The sequence below is a fragment of the Rattus norvegicus genome, chromosome 20 (assembly GCF_036323735.1).
Source record: "Rattus norvegicus strain BN/NHsdMcwi chromosome 20, GRCr8, whole genome shotgun sequence".
NCBI classification, from domain to species: Eukaryota; Metazoa; Chordata; class Mammalia; order Rodentia; family Muridae; genus Rattus; species Rattus norvegicus.
In genome coordinates, this window is record NC_086038.1 from 39,573,351 (window position 1) to 39,592,551 (window position 19,201).

The following is a 19,201-nucleotide window of genomic DNA, read 5'->3' on the forward strand; positions in this document are numbered from 1 at the left end:
TTCAGGTTCCACACTTCCACTGTTGAACATTTTGGCTAGGGTTGCTCACATTGAGCCCTATGAGTCTCCCCATCCAAGGTCTCTGAAACTTTCGAGTTTCCCTCAACCCCCACCCCTGACAGCAGCATATTTCCCTTAATTTTTCTGGTCCTCTAGGACCCTCTCCTATCTCCCCCCATAATTGATCCTGCCCCTTTCTCCCTCCTCTCTCACACTCAGGTCCCACACTTCTCCCTCCCATGATTACTTTATTCCTCATTTTAATTGGGATTTAAATAGCCTCACTGGGTCCTTCCTTCTTGTTTGACTTCGTAGGGTCTGTGGAGTGTATCATGGATATTCTGTACTTTTGGCTAATATCCACTTTTGGTGAGTACATACCCTGCCTGTCCTTTAGCTCAGAGTTACCTCACTCAGAATATTTTCTATGGCCATCCATTTGCCTGCAAAATTCAGTTTAATAGCTGAAGAGTATTCATTTATGTAAATGAACCATATTATCTGCATGATGGACATCTGGGTTGCTTCTAGTTTGGGGATATTACGAATAAAGCCACTAAGGACATAGTGGAACAAGTGTCCTTTTGAACTCATAGAGTGTCTTTTGCATATATGCCCAGGAGCAGTATAGGCTGGGTCTTCAGAGAAAACTATTTCCAATTTTCTGAAGAGCCCTCAGATTGATTTCCAGAGTGGTTGTACCAGCTTGCAAGCGCACCAGCAATGAATAACTATTCCCTTTGCACATCTTCACGAGCATGTGCTGTAGCTTGAGTTTTGTATTTTAGCCATTCTAATTAGTGTGAAGTGGAATCTCAAGGTCATTTTGATTTGCACTTCCCTTATAATTAAGGATATTGCACATATCTTTAACTGTTTGTAGGCCACAAGATTCTTCTTTTAAAAATTATCTGTTTAGCTGTGTCTCATTTTTCAATTGGGCTAGTGTTTGTTTTCTAGAGTCTAACTTCTTGAGTTCTTTATATATTTGGGTATCTTATGTATGGTTAGTGATGATCTTTTCCTAATCTGTAGGTTGCTAGTTGGGCTGCTACTACAATGGTCATCATATCTGAGTCAAAGATCTGAAATGGAATTTAAACAGTGTCCCAACTAATCATGTTCTGTCTAAAAGAGAAAGTTATTGAACATCCATGGGACTCAGTTTCTCTTCTGACAGGTAAATATTACTGACCAATTTTGGGATATATGTGAATGTCTGGTACAAATAGCTGGTATTGAATGCACCTGTCCAGGTGTCTCAATCTGGTAGACAGTGAGAGAAGAAGGGTTCTGAGTCTGTGTAGGAACATACATTGTTATTATTTATAAACAGTACTTCACTATGTAGCCCTGGTTAGTCTGCAACTCTCTGAGATCCTCTCCTTCTTCCCCTCTAAGTCCTGGGACTAAAGTCTTGTGCCACCATGCCATGAGAGAAGCAACACAGTATAGGGAGCCATATTGGATTTGGGCCTGGCCGCTTTGTGGCTCAAAGTGTCTACGTGACTCTTGGCTACATGGCCACAGATGTTCAACCTTGAAATGACTGCCATAAGTCTTGAGAGTGTTGGACAAAAGCCTCTCCCATGAATTTACGGCACAGAAAGATAACTTTCATAGGATGTTTCAGTCTGAGCAAACACCAGACGTCTCTGGCATCTCCATCCATGACCTCTTCACCTTCTGCTCTCACTGCTGGAAAGCCCTCCTCCCTCCATCCTTCGTGTTTCACAAAGGACACTCCCCCTCCCTGAAAGCCTTAAAAGCTGTAACGTTCACCCCAATAAACAAGACCTTGACAACAGAACTTTTGCTTGGTCTCCTTCTTCTCTTCACCCCCATCTGACCTACAGGTAGAAAGCCTCTTCGGGACCCTGAATAACTGGACCTTCTGGACAGGTCAACACAGGTGACAGGCCCATAAAAAAGTGAAATTCACACATGGCCTACTTACATGTCTCTCATTCTGTTAGTACTTGAAAACGTATTTACTAACAGCTCCTGTATTCAAGTCTTTCCATCTACATTGCTCAAGCATAGCTGACAGGTGTCCCCCTCACAGAGGAGGAAATAATGGGAACAGAATCAGAGGAGCTTGGCCAGTTTGTTCTGAAGCAGAGAACAAGTTTATTCAGGAAAAGTATAACTTCTGAATCAGAAACTTTGGGGTTGATGATGATAACTTGTGGTCACTTAGCTGGATCCTCTGGAGGATCAAGATAAAAATATAGCTCTCAATAGGCATTGTTGTTGTTGGTACTGAAGATGAAGCTAGAAAATGTATTCCCAAAAGAAGTTCATTGTAAGTAGCTATTTATTTTGTCTTAAAGGACAAACTGTAGGTAGGGTAGGAGGCACAGGCTCCTTGTCAGGGCATGTTTGTAGGAAGCAGGTTCTGGTCATCTTCTCCTAGCGCTGGTGGCAGGACAGCAGCAAGACTATCCAGACCAATAGCCAAATCTGCCTGGGATCTACCTTGCAAATGAACACAAAGAAATATAAAAGTTTTATACCTGCCTTCTTTTAGTCTCAGGATAGCATCAAAGATAAACTTCTGTGTAGGCAGAAGTCCTTAATATCAGACTTTGTGTAAACTTCTCTATTTCTCCAGAATGTATTTCTTTCCTCACAAAGGTAGACTATCTCTTACACATCTTACCTGAAAATCTTTATTTAGTCTGTCCTTAAAGAGACAGAAATAGGTGAGAAATAGTCCAACATGGCAAGCTCTTAATGATTTGTGGAAGAGAATTCCTGACTTATCCTGTGTGTGGCTGCACTGATTTTACAAGACACTATGGTAGAGTCCCAAGTGCTCTCATGTTGTTGACTGCAAATCCCAAATAAGCAGAGATGGAAGATGAATGGTAGTGAATTTACTGAATGCAGCAGGTAAGGAAAGTGTGGGCATTGTTTGGAGGGCAGTGTCCTCCTGGAACAGAGAAATCCTGGGATTTGATTCAGGCAACATCTACATATCATGAGATATGTGGGTAAGTTCATGAGGATGCTCACTGAAGGAGGACAACACTATTAAACATGGACAATGTAAGGTCATGAGTCCCATGCTTTTTAGACTTCAGTAAGAGAGAACATGAGGAGAAAAAGAAGGCTGGTTGACTGTAAGGTCTATGACATATAGAATGAAGCTTGACACTGACTGACTAGAGAACATGATAAATATTTCTATAGTGCTTCTTGTAAGAGAATTTCTGTTATTGGAAATACCATGTAATCAACTGCACAGCTGATATCTATGTCATTAGTGCTTCCATTATGTTTTCTTATGTACTCTGTAAGTCTGAGGTTAAACAAACTCTTCATCCTATTAGTAGATCCTTGTCTGTATTTGATCACAACCATGAGAAAAAATTAGCAATATAGTAGATTGGAGCAAGAGTATGAAAGGAAATAATTTTATAAAACACTGTGGATTTTTGCCCTAAACCTTGATTGGTCCAGTGTAAGTGACATCACAATGAGTCTTTGTAAGAAATGTTAAATACCAGTCAACAGCAAGGTGCTGGGTTTGTCCTTGTGCTTCAGAGTGGCAGGTGGTTGGTGGGAGAGCAGTTGGACTCAGCTGTTTCCCGTAGACTTGGCATTTTCCCCAACTTGTTAGATCTGGAAGTAGAGAGTTTGTTTCTTAGGTTTTCAGTTTGATCTTTTGGTATTTGGCATGTATTTATGATTGTATTGAAATAACAGGTTTGGGTTTTAGTTTTTGCCTTTATGTTTATTTTCATGAAAATCATTTCAACTGAGCTCCCTTTTATCAAGGTCACTTACTTGTCCTGTTTGACTTTGGTCTTATATTACTCCTTCTGTGGTATGTATTAGCTGTACACAATGAGAAAATGATCATGATTTCCCAGATATGCCTGTACTGCATTTTGATCATATTTATCTGCTCTATTTTATTTCTCCAACCATTGAATTTGACAATTACTTACCATCATAAAAGGTTCAATGCCCTTTCCCACTCATGACCTGTAGGAAACAAAGTGTGATACTTGGGTTTATGGAACTGGTATGTTTGAAGTTGTACTTCTTTAGTTCCAAGCATTTTCCTGGAAGTGTTTTGCCTAGAAATGCCATTTCATCCCACTTGTTGTCCAATTATAAAAAAGAGGTTGAAAATGCCTCTTCCCTAAGTTCGATGGACTATTTAAATTCTTGCCAGTGATGCTATTTGTTGAGACTGCAGTAGTTGTTTCCCAGGTTGTTGGGTTTGCCTTGGTGATTCATTTTTTTATTACATATTATTCTTTCCTTGGTTCTCTCATACAGTACATTCTGACAGCATCTTCCCCTCCCTCCACTCTTCCCACTTGTCTTCCTACCTCCCCTGACCCCAGAACCACTGTTCCTCTGTATGCTTCAGAAAGGAGCAGGCCTCCCAGGGATAGCAATTGAACATGGGATGACTAGGTGCAAGAAGGGTATAATTTTGGTTGTTGAACTTGGGTTAGTCTGTGCCTATATTATCTCTTTCTTTATTATTACCAAATTTTCATTCGGAAAATCTAGTCTTTTATTTTGCTTTTGTTACTTTTATTCCTTCATAGAACACATTTTAAGTTTCATTATACTACATATATTTTGTATATATGACAGATATTGCTATGTGTCATAGAGATTCTGTGTTATATCTTACCATTTAAAATTATGTACATTATAATGTGTATTAGTTATATTAGAAAGTCTAATTATGCTTTTATATATTATTTACAATTTATTATATGTTATAAGCACAATGTTTGTAATCATAATTACAAAATAAGTATAATATACTACACTAAATAGATGTTGAACATATATATATTATATATTATATATGTAATATATATAATAAATATATATATAGAGAGAGCTCATAAGCCATTTCACATTACCATTTTTATGCATGCCTATACTGAATTTGATCATAGTCTCCAGTACCATTATGCTCTATACACTACATCTTTGTGACTGAAACTATGACTTTTACAAAAGCTCAGCTTCTTCCTTCCTCATGACCCAGAAGAGACAAAATGTACCCTATTTCTGCTTCTGAAACAGCTTTGGTTCTTGTAAAACTATGCCTAGTTCTAGTCACTTTCCTTATAAGAAAATAGTTCACTAGTCACTGTGCAGAGCATGAAATGTTCCCAAGAACCCCCTTATATGGTATACTGTTGTTCAGCGTTGTTTGTTTGGATGGTTGGTTGGTTTGTTGCTGTTGTTGTTGTTGTTGTTGTTGTTGTTGTTGTTGTTACAAATTATCCTTCCATTCCTGATGAGGTCATTTTGATTGTGAAAAAAGGGCTCTGTAGTGTGTTCCTAAATGCATGTGAAGCACCATGCACTCTCATTAAAGATTTTCATATCTATGTTCATCGGGGAAGGGGGTTTATACTTTCTCTTTTCATTGTGTTTATTTGATCAAGGGATCAGAGTAATACTACCACAGGGATAACAAGTCTTTTGCTTTCTCTTTCATGAAGTATTTTCTGTAACTCTCATGTATATTTTTCTCCAAAGGGTTCTTTTTTAATGCATTTACGGAATCCATGAGGCCTTGCTCTGCTTTGTTGGAAGTTACCTTTTTGCTGCCCCATACTTATTGCATATGACACCTATGTTTGAGTGTTTTATTTTATCTTATTTTATTATTCACATATGTCTAAAGTCCCTTTCATATTTCTTATTTCTGAGTACTTAAATATTGAAACGTCTCTGAAAGATGGTCTAAATTGTGGTCCATTGGGAAGAACCTCATCTTTTTTTCTGTACTTTAATTTCTATCAGAGCTGTCTTGATCAGTGTCATTGAAGCGTTTGCATTATGGCCTTCAAAATAGCCAGGTTATTATTACTGTGATCTCAGTATTTTGATTTTGATGCTTGTAAGGGGAGGTTCTGATGCTAACCCCATTTCCCCCAATTGATTCTTGATTTATCAATAAACAAGGCCAGGGGCTAATTGCTTGGCAGAGGGTACAGGCAGGACTTCTGGGTCCCAGGAGAGAAGGGTAAACACAAAGGAAAGAAATGGGACTGTTCTGCCATGCTTTAGAGGAAGAAGAACAAGGCAAACCTATAAGGCCTCAGGGACAGCTAGTGCCTGTGGCCTCTGCTACAGATCAGTGACCAAAGATGTTTGTCAGGGTCTAGGTAGAACAAGCCATTAAGTTTAGGATAAGAGGAGATATGGAGATAAATAATTGGTATGGGCACATGGGCACACCTTTCCAGGAGAGAAGTATCTGAGCCCAGAAATTGTGGTTAGTAGGCAAGTTGAAAGGTAACAGAATTCTCTCTCTCTCTCTCTCTCTCTCTCTCTCTCTCTCTCTCTCTCTCTCTCTCTCTCTCTCTGTGTGTGTGTGTGTGTGTGTTTGTTTGTGTGTATGTATGTGTATGTGTGTGCATGTATGTTATCCCTGGATTCAAGAGTCTTGTGAGGAGCTGGTAATATGGTCCTGGTCCCAGGCAAAGATGTAGCAATTTTTAAAACTACATACAATGCAATGCTTACTCTCTAGTTGCAATCTCTAATATTTACTATAGTTCCTCAATTTCTGTTTTGGGGTTGTGTCCTTTTGGTATTTCTATGTCCTTGAAGAACAAACATTATTGGGTAGTTTGGGAAATCTCAGATTTCATGACAGAGAATTCATTGTTATAAATCTCCATTGTAAAGTTCTATTTGTTTTTATATCTAGCCTTGTATGTCCCAGGTTTTATGCATAAGATTAGATGTTTGAAATTGGGAAAACATCACAGCCAGACATATGTAAGTGGACATCATTGAAAAGGATTTCAGGACCTTATTTTCTCTTGGTTGTGGCTGATTCAGAGAAGTGAAGCTTGCCTGCCATCGTCCCACATGTACACAAGTGTCTGTCAAAGTCCTTGAAAAAAAAACACCAACAATGCAGCTGACATTACTTCTGGGTACTACTCTTTCAATCTTTGGAACACTGGGTCAATGTTCTATTTTTCACATTATTGACACATTGAGAATCATATATGTGATTGTAGATTTTGTGGCAGGAGATCTTGAGAATAACCTTGAGGCACAGGGCCCTCTGAATGCAGAAGAGACTAGACCTATTTTCCAGCAGGTCATGTCAGCAATTCATTTACCCTACCAGAAACAAATTGCACCCAGTGATACTAAATTAAAAAATATCCCAGTCAATATGGCAGAAATTGCAAAGCTTTGTGATTTTGTTATAGCAGTTTAAACATAGAAGGGCAGATGTTTGAGATCTGTTGCTCCTTGCTCTATTGGGCCCCAGCCATCTTGACAAGGAAACCCCATAATGGGACTTGGGCATTAACCTCTATGTCCTGGTTGCAAGGCACTTTCTGTATGCATATCCTTGAGATGCACAGTCTCATAACCACCACAATGTGTTCCATTCCCTGCCACTTGTCAAAACTGTCACATCATCATTGTGTGGTTGCTCGTGATCCCCACCTGAAACAGGATAGCAATACATGAGCTCATGGAATGACCAGGTCTGGGCCATATTCAAGAACATGCAGTGCTGCCAAGGAAGAAATCCTTCCCAGAGCTGTGAAAACTAGGTCTACAATAGGTTATACCTTGAAGAACTTGTTTTGTCTCTAACACATAGGTGATTCAAAACTAAAGTAAACAGCAACATTTAATATTTTAAATACCAACTGAGTTTTGGGGACAGTCATATATAGTTGTAATGGAAGAGATAAATATATGAACCTGACACTTGCCTCATATGAATATGGGGATGTACATGTGGCATGTTTGGTGTTATTGAGGGGGTATTTCAACATCTATTCCATTCCAAGTAAAAGGCTATGCATCAATCGATGCTAGACATCACTGTCACTCAGTACACACTGCTATTCCTCAGTCCTTATTGGGAACACCCAGTTACTACCCCTGCTAATCACACTATGCTTACAAGTAGAACCTGATACTTCACACAAAATACCATACATGCTGCTAAGCTTCACACCCTTCAGAACATTTTACTCTGGTCCCACACAACATGAACTAAAAGGCAGAAGTAGAAGTAGAGGTGTATTTTACATGACCTGTCCAATAGCGGTATGCCTTGAGTGGAAATGAGGGTCCATTTTTTTCTAGTAGGAATTGTGAAGTTTCTCTGCATATGAGGTGTGTGGATGGTGGTCTATCAAGATTTGACTGGGCTGCCTTGTCTGGCCTCAGTAGGAGAGAATGAGCCTAGTCCTGCAGTGACTTGATGTGCCAGGGTGGGTTGATATCCAAGTTGCCTCCCCTTCTCAGAGAAGTGGCAGGCCGATGGGAGAGGACTGAGTGAGGAGGATAGATAGTGCTGCAATTATTATATAAAGAGATTAAATAAATTAATTAATGGGGAAAAATGAGGTGTGTAGGGCTGCATGTTTGATATCAACATGGCCTGAGATGGATGGTGGTACATGAGGTTTTACATTGTTCCTGTGTTGAAGGTTTGGTTTTCCAATTACTAGTAATTGTGTTTGAGCACAGAATCTGAAGAAGAAACATCTCTAAGATCTTGAATCCGAGTGGTGTGGGTTGACTATGCTAATGGAAGAAGGGCATACAGAGCTGACAGCTAACAGTGTATATGGATCATTGGTATACATATGTGTAGGAGAAGAAAAAAGTGTGAAGGCAAGGCTAATATCTAGAAGTATATGGGGTGTGTGGGAGGCAAGTGTTTCTTGGTTCCTCACACCCAGTAGTGTGGAAGCATGTGGAGTGTACAGCACAACCATACTGGTCTTTGCATGGATTGTGCAGCAGCATCAGGTGATAGGTTCCTCATGGACTTATATGTAGCAGCTTGTGTGAAGCACTCATGGGCACTTGCAGCTCTAAACTTTCTAGTCTCCATGAGTAGACTCTTCAGTTCCATCAAGTCCTATATCTATTTCAACCTCTTCCCTCTATTGGTCTCAGACGTTTTGCAGTTAAGAACAAAATGGACATCAGGGCTGGAAGTGATCACCCAGGCTTGGATAGTGTTTCCATAGCCTTTTTATGGAGTAATCTCTGCAGTTGCATGGGTGAACAAGCACGAGTGTCAGAGGACATTAGCCTGCATACCTGGACATTCCTCTACTGCTGCTAAGCAGTGGACCATAAACTCTGTGGTCGAACAGTAATTTGTTGTCTCCTGTAGTATATTGTGTGGCAGGCTCCCTCTAGATATCACCAGGGAGATTTCTGCTCTAGCGATTATCTAGCTTCAGCATTTTATTGCTAGTGACACCAGAGCATCTGTTTCCAAAGTTCATCTTCATTTCTTTCTGATCTTCCTCCTTATAAGACAGAAACTCCTGTAGGCCTCTTATGTAACTATTCCATGAAAATTATAGGGTTTGGATCTGGGAACAACTGTAACAATGTTGACTGTGTTCTCTTTTTCAATTGTTTCCTAATTGTTTCCTCTTTATATCTCTTATGCATCCTTTGTGGATAGAACATTTGCTTTGTTTTCTCTGGATGCCTTTGACCAAATCATCTGACCTGATTGAGGTAGATTTCTTGCTGGGATTTGTGGCCCATTCCATATGTCCATTTTATGTTCTTCTCTGCAGCACTTTCTGTATATCTGAGGCTTTGTGGGATGTGCTGGAACTAGAAATGCAGGACCTTGAGGAATCTTCACTGTTCTTTTCTATCTCGTTTTGGTTTATTCCTAGCTGATTGTTACATTTGGTGTGTGAGCATCAAAATGGTTGCACTGAGTCTATAGGTGAAGTGTAAATATCGCTCATATTAAGTATAGGAATGTGCACATCCAAGAATTCATACATATTTGGATTTCTCTCAACCATGTATTGAAGTTTCTAAATTGAATTTTAATTACATTATGCTGGAATTCTAAATAAGTACTTCAATATTTTTTGTAAATAGTATCTATCCAATGTCACTGAAAGGTTGTCCAATAGGATGACCTGAACTTCACTATATTTACTTTAGCAGTAGCCCCCGACTTTCTGTCCATGTCCACTGTCCTTCTAAGGAGGTCCAATATAGAGGCCAGAAAGAGATCCCCATTCACTGCCCTAGACACTGCTGAGATACTTTCTTTATCTGTTCAGGCAGGTTTCCTTGGACACCTGTGAGAAGAGAGGAACAGGTGAGGTTTGTGTACTGAAAAAATGCAAACCCTATTCATTTTGTGCAACAGGCAACAGTATCTACATGAAATGTGGCTTTTACAAAAACATCCTACTATAGAGTGCCCAAATATTGTTGACAGTTTGGTATGGTTGTCTAGTGCTGGATTGTAGAAGAGAAACCATTTCATTGTCTTCCACAGCCCATCCTCCTGACATTGTTTTCAGCCTGTGAGCTCTTCTAGAGTCCAGGCAATGACATGAAAGCCTTTCATTAGAAATGAGGTGGGAGATATTCTCCTCCTATGTTGTCACTAAGGCTGAGTATGCACATTCTCAAGGCAGGAATTTGTGGGTACATGTTTAAGGATATGGACAGATACATAAAAGAAAAGGTTTATTTTAGACTCATTATGATGCTGTCAGAAAGTTTCATTCACCTGCCCAAGACTTGTTGTCTTTTCAATAACAACAGGTTTATTGTGAAATTCAGTCCCCAATGAAGCAGGGAAGCGGTCCATTTTCTCCTTATGTAACCTTACTGAAAAGAACTCAGTGAGAATTTTTCAGGAAACTGCCTGTAGGTACTCTTGTTGCCTGACTAGCCTGTTACTGTTCTATAAACAAGTTCTAGCAACAAGGAGAAGCAATTTCCTACCAACTTGTCCATATGAGGGTAATGTGCCTTCCTGTACCCCAAATCCTGAACACTTGCCTATATGAGACAGGATTAATACATGTTACAAATGACAATCCAACACAGGACAGGTCGAATAAAACATGCAGAGCTGAGGAGAGCTGTGATGGCAAGTGAACATTCTAGAATTGCCTACAACAAATTACTACAAGAACCCTAGCCTGTTAGCACAACAGTCATCATATCTGAGTAAAAGTTTTGGGTTGGAATTGAAAGATTTTCCCAAACAATCATGCTTCTGGCCAAAACATCAAGCTATTTAGCATCTCTGGAACTTAGTTTTCTCCTCTGGGAGGTGAATATTACTGACCAACTATGAAAGAACGTCCATAGGTCCTCTTTGTGGTGATTGGACCTTATCAGCATATAGAAGAACTGAGAAGTTTGGATCCAAACCCTGTAAATCTCAGAACTGAGAACAGTAGGAGGGGAACCAACTCCCAGCCTAACTCTACTCTGGAACACATTCCCATAACACCTTACTAAGGACACTAGCAATCAGTCAAACAGCATAAAATTCCGAAGTTCTCTATGTTAATGAGGAATCTAGATAGACACCAAGCATTCAGTCAATGAGCTTCTCTTCCTGGGCATTTTCCAGCAAAAAGTATTTAAGCACACTGAGTGGGGCCTATGCATCCACAGGCTATATCTAATAAAGCAGTTTCAAAAGCAAGTGTTGTCTCTTCATCAAAGATCATTTTGGAGGAGCAAGGTGGGGTGTACTTTGTCATAAAGAGCTATTCTTGACACTCACACAAAATTGCATCATTTATGCCCCCTTCCTAGGTTCTGTCTTTCCCTTTCTGCCTGACCTGTAAATACACTGCGGGAAAGAAAGCATGGACCACAAACCCTGATCTAAATCCCAGATACTGCTATACCAGCCACCTCTCCGTACACAGGAGATTGAGAACTACAGCAATATTCCCAGACTCCACAGTTTTTCACCTCAGAAAACACTGACTGAGGACTCCCATTATGGACAGCATTCTTCTATCTCTGAGCAACATGACACTAAGACTCCAGGTATCCCAGAAGCAAGGCAGAACTGCAGCCTGGTAGTCCTGTTACCAATAGCTGGTGTTGACTACTCTGTTTACTTGCTTCCATTGGGCAAAATGTGTGATAAGAAGGGTGCTTAGTCTGTGTAGCTGATGATTTCTCTTTTCTTAGGATCAGGATAAAAGCAGCAAAATGTTCCCTCCAGTGACTGGAACATAAAATGCCCACATTATACTCTTCTATCCTCTTGGTTAACAACTCTACTGTATGAGATTCACATTCTCACAGAAAATCACACATGGTTGAAGCACATGGAAAGGAAGCAGAAACAACAGTAGAAAGAAGGAATTCTCTTTCCTCGCGTGAGAGGTATTTCACTAGCACCAGAAACCTGAAGAGACAGACAGATAAATGAGTACCATCAAGGTACTTTTCTACATCCTTGCCCAAAAAGTCAACACACTCATGGGCAGCTTTGACATGGTATTGGCTCAAGGTCTCTTCTGACAACAATGCTGTGAAAGCCAGTGCTGGGCAATGTTTCCTTATTGACAATGGTTTCCTGTGGAGAAACACTTTTTAAAATGTTTAATTCCTCCTATGCTGGTCAGAGGTTCTATGCTGGGTACATATTACTATCTGGATTCTGATGCTTCTCTTTTGAAGACTTCATCACTTAAAGGAATATATAAAAGGGATTATGTAAAGCTGTGGTTCTTAACCTTCCTAGTGCTACAAGCTTTTATAATGTTCTGTATGTTGATTTGACCACTAAACATAAAATTGTATTTGGGGTTTTATACCTGTCACTTTTGTACTATTTCATATTATATTTTAAATATTAGATCTGCAGATGGTCTTATAGGACCCTTGTCAAATGATCATTTGTTCCTCATAGATTTGCAAGTCTGCAATTGAGAAGGACTGCTGCTATAAGAGACTTTGAAATGCTCAGCACTTAGACTTAACTATACTCACCCTATTGTGCACCCCCTCCCCATGACACATCCCTTATGTTTCTTCCATCTGCTCTGAAGCTCTTATTGAATCCTTTTCCCCTGACTCCTGATTCACATCTTCTGCTGTCTATCTCTGGCTCAACTACTACATTTTATATAGAAGTGAGGGCTTCCATGGAACTGGAATTTTGAAATAAAATTTTTAAATTTACATCTGTGAAAAATATTTAAAGTGTCTGTTTCATTGAGAAATCCTGTGAAAGCAACCAGGGATAGACAACTTCAAATACAAAAACTGTCAATGGCCAAAGAGGTTATATGAAGATGATATAGTTTTAAAAAGCATATACACAGCCCCTTTCCTTCCTGAAACTTCCACAGGGCTGATCATCAGCTTGCCTGCTCCACACAGTATGAAGCCACTGAAACCCCCACAATATAAAGTTTCTCAGGAGTTCTGCTGCATGAAGGGCAACATGTAAGGGACCATCCCAAACAACTTCAGTACCTGGGAACCCTGAGGAGCTCAGGGGACTCGAACCCCATCCCTACATGCTTGCCTGCTTGACCACCATAACCTTTCTAACCTGTGCCCTTTGTAGGGACAGATCATCAGTTTGTCTGCCCCTCTGAAAACCCTGTAGTCTGACGGTATCCAAGGAAGTCTGCTACAACGAGGGACACAGGCTTCCTAGGAGATCTGCAACAACCTATAGACACAGGAGGCAAGCTTCAGAAAGAGATACCCAGACCAGCTACCACCAGAGATTAGCAGATGACAAGAGATAAGTATCAGAGGCAAATATCCTTTGGCATTATCAGAAATCAGTTCTTCCACCACAGAAAACCCTGGATCCACTAGCACACCTGAAAACAAGGATGCTGACCTTAAATCCTATCTCATGAAGATATTAGTGTCCTTTAAGGAGTATATAAATAACTCACTGAATAAAATGCAAGAAAACATAGGTAAACAGGAAGAAGCACTTAAAGAGGAAACCAATAAATCCCTTAAAGAAATACAGGAAAACACAAACAGGGGAAGTAATTGAACAGTCAAAAGCCAAAAAAATGGAAGTAGGAACAATAAAGAAAATATTAATGGAGGCAATAACTGAGATGGAAAACCTAGGAAAGAGATCTGGAATTATAAATATAAGCATAACCAACAGAAAACCAGAGATAGAAAAGAGAATTTCAGGTGTAGAATATACACTAGAAAATATTGACACAAGTGTCAAAGAAAATTCAAAACATAAAAAACTTAACTCAAAACATCCAGGAAATTCAAGGCACAATGAAAAGACCAAATATAAGAATAATAGAAATAGAAGAGAGTGACGATTCCCAGCCCAAGACCTGAAAACATCTTCAACAAAATCATAGAAGAAAAACTCCCCAAAAAAGATGTACACAAATCTTGAAGCACAAAAAATAGATTGGACCATAGAAGAAATATTGTCATCACATAATGATCAGAACACTAAATGCACAGAGCAAAAAAAAAATTAAAAGATGTAAAGCAAAATGGCCAATTCACATATAAAGGCAAAACTATCCAAATTACACCACACTTCTCAACAGAGACACTAAAATCCAGAAGAGACTGAACAGAGGTCATATAGACTCAACAAGAACACAAATGTCATCCCAGGATACTATAACCAGTAAAACTCTCAATCATCAAAGATGGAGAATCCAAAATGTTCAAGGACAAAATCCAAATTTAAACAATATCTAGATCCAGTCCTACAGAGGGCTCTAGAATGAAAACTCCAACACAAGAAGGGTATCCACACCAAAGAAAAAAGCAAGATATTAAATACCTCTCAACGAAACCAAAGGGACAGAATCACATACACATAATGTTACCTATAACAAAAAACATCATAAGAACAATCATCTTTCTTTAATATCTCTCAACATCAGTGGACTCAACTCCCTAATAAAAAATACAAGCTATCAGACTAGATACACAAACAGGGTCTAGCATTCTGATGCATACAAGAAACACACTTCAATAGTAAAGACAAACAGTATCTCAGAGTAAATTGCTAGAGTAAATCATCCAAGCAAATGGTCCCAAGAAAGAAGCTGGAGTTGGAATCTTAATATTCAATAAAATAGACTTTCAACCAAAAGTTATCAAGGGAGATGGGAAAGGACACTTCATATTCATCAAAGAAAAAATTCACCACGAGAAAGTCTCAATTCTAATCATCTATGCCTCAAATGCAAGGGCACTCACATTTTTAAAAAACAAAAAAATGTTACTAAACCTCAATGCACACATTGAAACACACACAATAATACTGGGAGATTTCAACACTTACACACTCACCAATGGATATGTCATTGAAACAGAAACTAAACAGAGAAACGGTGAAACTAATTAAGGTTATGTACCAAACAATATCTGCAGAATATTTTACCCTAAAACAAAAGAATATAACTTCTTCTCAGTACCCCATGGCACCTTTTCCAAAATTGACCATATAATTGGTCACAAAACGACCCTCAACTTATACAAGAAGATTGAAGTAATCCCACACATCCTATCAGATCACCAGGGACTAAGGCTAGACTTCGACAATGACAACAACAACAACAACAACAACAACAAACCCACATACACATGGGAGCTAAACAACTTTCTACTCAGTGACATTTTAATCAGGAAAATATTTTTAAAAATACTTAATAGACTTCAATAAAAATTATGACAAAGCATACCCAAACTTATGGGACACAATGAAAACAGTGCTAAGAGGAAAATTCATAACACTAACTAGCCTTTAAAAAATTGGAGAGATCCTACACTAACAAGTTAACAGCATGCCTGAAAGCCCCAGAACAAATAGAAGGAAACACACCCAAGAGGATTAGATTGCAGGAAATAGTCAAACTCAGGGTCAACCAAATGGGAACAAAGAAAGTGTTACAAAGAACCAAGAAAACCAAAAGCAAGTTCTTTGAGATAAACTCTAGCCAGACCAACTAAAGGGCACAGACACAGGATCCAAATTAATAGTCAGAAATGAAAAGGGAAACAGAGTGAGAAATTTAAAAAGAAAAAGATCAAATCCTACTACAAAAGCCTATACTCAACAAAACAAGGTCTAGATGAAATGAATGATTTCTTAGATACTACACACCAAAATTAAATCAAGAGCAGGTATACTATCTAAACAGACCTCTATCCACTAAGGAACTAGAAGCACTAAAAAAGGTCCAGGGCCACATGGTTTTAGTGGAGAATTCTACCAGCCCTTCAAAGAAGAGCTAATACCAAATACTCCTCAAACTATTCTATAATATAAAAACAGAAGGAATGCTACCTAATTCGCTCTATGAAGCCACAATTACTCTGATACATAAACTACACAAAGACCCCCAAAAGAAAGAGTACTTCAGACCAATTTTCCTTGTGAATATCAATGCAAAAATGCTCAATAAAATTCTTGCAAACAGATACTAAGAACACATAAAAACCATCATTTACCATGATCAAGTAGGCTTCATTCTATGGATGCAAGGTTGTTTCAATATACAAAAATACAGTAATGTAATCTACTGTATAAACAAACTCAAAGAAAAAAATTACTCAATCATCTCATTAGATATTAAAAATATTGGAGAGAACACGAATTCAATTCCTATACATAAACATAAGGAAATCAACATATATCAAATCAATATTCAATATAAAATTAAAGGAAGAGATACTTAAAACAAACCAACTAAAATCAGGGACAAGACAAGGATACCTACTCTCCATGTACCTATTGAATACAGTACTCAAAGTACAAGTTAGAGCAATAAGACAACTATTTTAATGAGATAAAATTGGCAGAGAAGTCAAGGTATCACTTTTGCAGAAGATATGATAGTTTGCATTAGCAACCCCAAAGGTTCTATCAGAGAACCTCTTCAGCTAATAAGTAACTTCAGCAAACTGGCAGGGTATAAAATTAACTTCAACAAATTTTTAGCCCTCCTATACAAATGAAAAATGCTCTGAGAAATAAAAGATGGAAACACCACCCTTCATAATAGTCACAAATAATATAAAATATCTTGGGGTAACTTAACAAAACAAGTGATAAAAATCTATATAACAAGAACCTCAAGTCTCTCAAGAAAGAAATCTCTAAGACCTGAGAAAATGGGGAGATCTCCTATTCTCGTGGATTGGTGCGATTAACATAGAAAAAAAATGGCCATCCTACAAAAAGCAATCTACAGATTCAATGTAATTCCCATAAAAATTCCAGCACAATTCTTAACAGATGCGAAAAGAGCAAGTCTCAATTTCATATGAAAAAAAAAAGGGGGTAGTGAAAACAACTCTCTTAACAATAACAAGTTCTGGGAAAATTATCATTCCTGACATCAAGGTATATTACAGAGCAATGTGGATAAAATCTGCATGATATTGGTACAGAGACAGACAGAATGATCAATGGAATTGAATTGAAGACCCAAAAATAAAATCAGACAGTTATGGATACATGATCTTTGACAAAGAAGCCAAAAATATACAATGGAAAGGAGAAGGAGTCTTGAGTAAATGGTGCTGGTATAACTGGCAGTCAGTATGTAGAAAAATGAAAATAGATCCATATTTGTCACCTTGCACAAAGCTGAAGTCCAAGTAGATCAAGGATCTTAACATAAAATTAGATACACTGAATATAATACACGTGCTCCACTATGTTCATCGCAGCCTTATTTATAATAGCCAGAAGCTGGAAAGAACCCAGATGCCCTTCAACAGAGGAATGGATACAGAAAATGTGGTACATCTACACAATGGAATATTACTCAGCTATCAAAAACAACGGCTTTATGAAATTCGTAGGCAAATGGTTGGAACTGGAAAATATCATCCTGAGTGAGGTAACCCAATCACAGAAAGACATACATGGTATGCACTCACTGATAAGTGGCTATTAGCCCAAATGCTTGAATTACCCTAGATGCCTAGAACAAATGAAACTCAAGACGGATGATCAAAATGTGAACGCTTCACTCCTTCTCTAAAAGGGGAACAAGAATACCCTTGGCAGGGAAGAGAGAGGCAAAGATTAAAACAGAGACTGAAGGAACTCCCATTCAGAGCCTGCCCCACATGTGGCCCATACATATACAGCCACCCAATTAGACAAGATGGATGAAGCAAAGAAGTGCAGACCGACAGGAGCCGAATGTAGATCGCTCCTGAGAGACACAGCCAGAATACACCAAATACAGAGGCGAATGCCAGCAGCAAACCACTGAACTGAGAACGGGACCCTCATTGAAGGAATCAGAGAAAGAACTGGAAGAGCTTGAAGGGGCTCGAGACCCTATATGTACAACAATGCCAAGCAACCAGAGCTTCCAGGGACTAAGCCACTACCTAAAGACTATACATGGACTGACCCTGGACTCTGACCTCATAGGTAGCAATGAATATCCTAGTAAGAGCACCAGTGGAAGGAGAAGCCCTGGGTCCTGCTAAGACTGAACCCCCAGTGAACGTGATTGTTGGGGGGAGGGCGGCAATGGGGGGAGGGTTGGGAGGGGAACACCCATAAGGAAGGGGAGGGGGGAGGGGGATGTTTGCCCGGAAACCAAAGAATTATTATTAAGTATTAAATAAAAAAAAAGAAAAGAAAAGAAATCGGGGAAAAGCCTCAAACACATGGTCAAGGAGAGTGTGAATTTTCTAAACAGAACTCAGTGACTCAGTTTCTAAGGTCAACAATTAGTAAATGGGACTACGTGAAACTGAAAATCTTCTGTAAAGCAAAGGACATAGGAAATAGGATACATCACCAGCATACAGACTGGTAATACATTTCCACTGACCCCACATCCAACAGAGGGCCAATATCCAAAATATATAAAGAGTTTAAGATGATAACTTCCAAAAAACCAAACAACATAAGCAAAAAATATAGAACAATGTTGGTAGCCACCCGTACCTCGCCCAAAGATGGCGCCGATTTCCTGTGAGTGAGTCAGCAGGGCACAACCGTTGTCTACCCTGAAGGACCCAGTGCGCATGAGCCAAGCACATCACAGCCCGCTCTCGGGGCATTCAAATTGGGCATTGGGGCTTGCACCAATCGGGTAGTGACACGAGTCTCCTAAGCATATATAAGCAGTGCCTTTTCCTCCCTTGGGGTCCCCTGTCCCTGTTCAAGAGAGCTGTACAATAAAGGCTTGTTCGCAGAAGAATCCTGTTGCCGCTTGTCGTTCTTACTGGCGAGACGTTGGGCGCGCGACAGAACAAAAGAGAGAAATCACAACATAGAAATCTCAAAAGGCAGAGAATCACTTAAAGGAGTGTTCAAAATCCTTAGTCATCAGGGAAATTCAAATCAAAATGACCTTGAGATTCCACCTTATACCAATTTAAATGGCTAAGATCAAAAACTTAGATA

General features: G+C 39.1%; 1 long non-coding RNA gene across 4 annotated transcripts; it reads right to left on the reverse strand.

Annotated features, from left to right (window-relative positions):
* Window positions 1–2,299: 2,299 nt before the first annotated feature.
* LOC108349077 (uncharacterized) lies at window positions 2,300–18,988 on the reverse strand. Of its 4 annotated transcripts, none has more exons than XR_005497689.2 (4): window positions 18,740–18,988; window positions 9,965–10,109; window positions 3,510–3,627; window positions 2,300–2,474 (listed from the first exon to the last, which is right to left on the reverse strand). It is a non-coding gene; the product is annotated as an uncharacterized LOC108349077 (long non-coding RNA). The 4 variants fall into 4 exon arrangements; XR_005497688.2 differs by having other exon boundaries at window positions 2,300–2,478; XR_001842486.3 differs by having other exon boundaries at window positions 9,091–10,109.
* Between the last annotated feature and the right edge of the window lie 213 nt (window positions 18,989–19,201).